Genomic DNA, 2,980 nt, shown 5'->3' on the forward strand with positions numbered 1-2,980 from the left:
CTTTCGAGCTGCCATGCCGGGCTTGAGTTAGTGGTTTGCGCCCGGTACTCTACGTTAAAAGTCAGGCGGAACGGCTCTGAAGCTCCAGACGGTGCTTCCTTGAATGCTTAGCCGCCTTTCGAGCTGCCATGCCGGGCTTGAGTTAGTGGTTTGCGCCCGGTACTCTACGTTAAAAGTCAGGCGGAACGGCTCTGAAGCTCCAGACGGTGCTTCCTTGAATGCTTAGCCGCCTTTCGAGCTGCCATGCCGGGCTTGAGTTAGTGGTTTGCGCCCGGTACTCTACGTTAAAAGTCAGGCGGAACGGCTCTGAAGCTCCAGACGGTGCTTCCTTGAATGCTTAGCCGCCTTTCGAGCTGCCATGCCGGGCTTGAGTTAGTGGTTTGCGCCCGGTACTCTACGTTAAAAGTCAGGCGGAACGGCTCTGAAGCTCCAGACGGTGCTTCCTTGAATGCTTAGCCGCCTTTCGAGCTGCCATGCCGGGCTTGAGTTAGTGGTTTGCGCCCGGTACTCTACGTTAAAAGTCAGGCGGAACGGCTCTGAAGCTCCAGACGGTGCTTCCTTGAATGCTTAGCCGCCTTTCGAGCTGCCATGCCGGGCTTGAGTTAGTGGTTTGCGCCCGGTACTCTACGTTAAAAGTCAGGCGGAACGGCTCTGAAGCTCCAGACGGTGCTTCCTTGAATGCTTAGCCGCCTTTCGAGCTGCCATGCCGGGCTTGAGTTAGTGGTTTGCGCCCGGTACTCTACGTTAAAAGTCAGGCGGAACGGCTCTGAAGCTCCAGACGGTGCTTCCTTGAATGCTTAGCCGCCTTTCGAGCTGCCATGCCGGGCTTGAGTTAGTGGTTTGCGCCCGGTACTCTACGTTAAAAGTCAGGCGGAACGGCTCTGAAGCTCCAGACGGTGCTTCCTTGAATGCTTAGCCGCCTTTCGAGCTGCCATGCCGGGCTTGAGTTAGTGGTTTGCGCCCGGTACTCTACGTTAAAAGTCAGGCGGAACGGCTCTGAAGCTCCAGACGGTGCTTCCTTGAATGCTTAGCCGCCTTTCGAGCTGCCATGCCGGGCTTGAGTTAGTGGTTTGCGCCCGGTACTCTACGTTAAAAGTCAGGCGGAACGGCTCTGAAGCTCCAGACGGTGCTTCCTTGAATGCTTAGCCGCCTTTCGAGCTGCCATGCCGGGCTTGAGTTAGTGGTTTGCGCCCGGTACTCTACGTTAAAAGTCAGGCGGAACGGCTCTGAAGCTCCAGACGGTGCTTCCTTGAATGCTTAGCCGCCTTTCGAGCTGCCATGCCGGGCTTGAGTTAGTGGTTTGCGCCCGGTACTCTACGTTAAAAGTCAGGCGGAACGGCTCTGAAGCTCCAGACGGTGCTTCCTTGAATGCTTAGCCGCCTTTCGAGCTGCCATGCCGGGCTTGAGTTAGTGGTTTGCGCCCGGTACTCTACGTTAAAAGTCAGGCGGAACGGCTCTGAAGCTCCAGACGGTGCTTCCTTGAATGCTTAGCCGCCTTTCGAGCTGCCATGCCGGGCTTGAGTTAGTGGTTTGCGCCCGGTACTCTACGTTAAAAGTCAGGCGGAACGGCTCTGAAGCTCCAGACGGTGCTTCCTTGAATGCTTAGCCGCCTTTCGAGCTGCCATGCCGGGCTTGAGTTAGTGGTTTGCGCCCGGTACTCTACGTTAAAAGTCAGGCGGAACGGCTCTGAAGCTCCAGACGGTGCTTCCTTGAATGCTTAGCCGCCTTTCGAGCTGCCATGCCGGGCTTGAGTTAGTGGTTTGCGCCCGGTACTCTACGTTAAAAGTCAGGCGGAACGGCTCTGAAGCTCCAGACGGTGCTTCCTTGAATGCTTAGACCGCCTTTCGAGCTGCCATGCCGGGCTTGAGTTAGTGGTTTGCGCCCGGTACTCTACGTTAAAAGTCAGGCGGAACGGCTCTGAAGCTCCAGACGGTGCTTCCTTGAATGCTTAGCCGCCTTTCGAGCTGCCATGCCGGGCTTGAGTTAGTGGTTTGCGCCCGGTACTCTACGTTAAAAGTCAGGCGGAACGGCTCTGAAGCTCCAGACGGTGCTTCCTTGAATGCTTAGCCGCCTTTCGAGCTGCCATGCCGGGCTTGAGTTAGTGGTTTGCGCCCGGTACTCTACGTTAAAAGTCAGGCGGAACGGCTCTGAAGCTCCAGACGGTGCTTCCTTGAATGCTTAGCCGCCTTTCGAGCTGCCATGCCGGGCTTGAGTTAGTGGTTTGCGCCCGGTACTCTACGTTAAAAGTCAGGCGGAACGGCTCTGAAGCTCCAGACGGTGCTTCCTTGAATGCTTAGCCGCCTTTCGAGCTGCCATGCCGGGCTTGAGTTAGTGGTTTGCGCCCGGTACTCTACGTTAAAAGTCAGGCGGAACGGCTCTGAAGCTCCAGACGGTGCTTCCTTGAATGCTTAGCCGCCTTTCGAGCTGCCATGCCGGGCTTGAGTTAGTGGTTTGCGCCCGGTACTCTACGTTAAAAGTCAGGCGGAACGGCTCTGAAGCTCCAGACGGTGCTTCCTTGAATGCTTAGCCGCCTTTCGAGCTGCCATGCCGGGCTTGAGTTAGTGGTTTGCGCCCGGTACTCTACGTTAAAAGTCAGGCGGAACGGCTCTGAAGCTCCAGACGGTGCTTCCTTGAATGCTTAGCCGCCTTTCGAGCTGCCATGCCGGGCTTGAGTTAGTGGTTTGCGCCCGGTACTCTACGTTAAAAGTCAGGCGGAACGGCTCTGAAGCTCCAGACGGTGCTTCCTTGAATGCTTAGCCGCCTTTCGAGCTGCCATGCCGGGCTTGAGTTAGTGGTTTGCGCCCGGTACTCTACGTTAAAAGTCAGGCGGAACGGCTCTGAAGCTCCAGACGGTGCTTCCTTGAATGCTTAGCCGCCTTTCGAGCTGCCATGCCGGGCTTGAGTTAGTGGTTTGCGCCCGGTACTCTACGTTAAAAGTCAGGCGGAACGGCTCTGAAGCTCCAGACGGTGCTTCCTTGAA

This window comes from Syngnathus typhle, unplaced genomic scaffold, assembly GCF_033458585.1.
Source record: "Syngnathus typhle isolate RoL2023-S1 ecotype Sweden unplaced genomic scaffold, RoL_Styp_1.0 HiC_scaffold_315, whole genome shotgun sequence".
NCBI classification, from domain to species: domain Eukaryota; kingdom Metazoa; phylum Chordata; class Actinopteri; order Syngnathiformes; family Syngnathidae; genus Syngnathus; species Syngnathus typhle.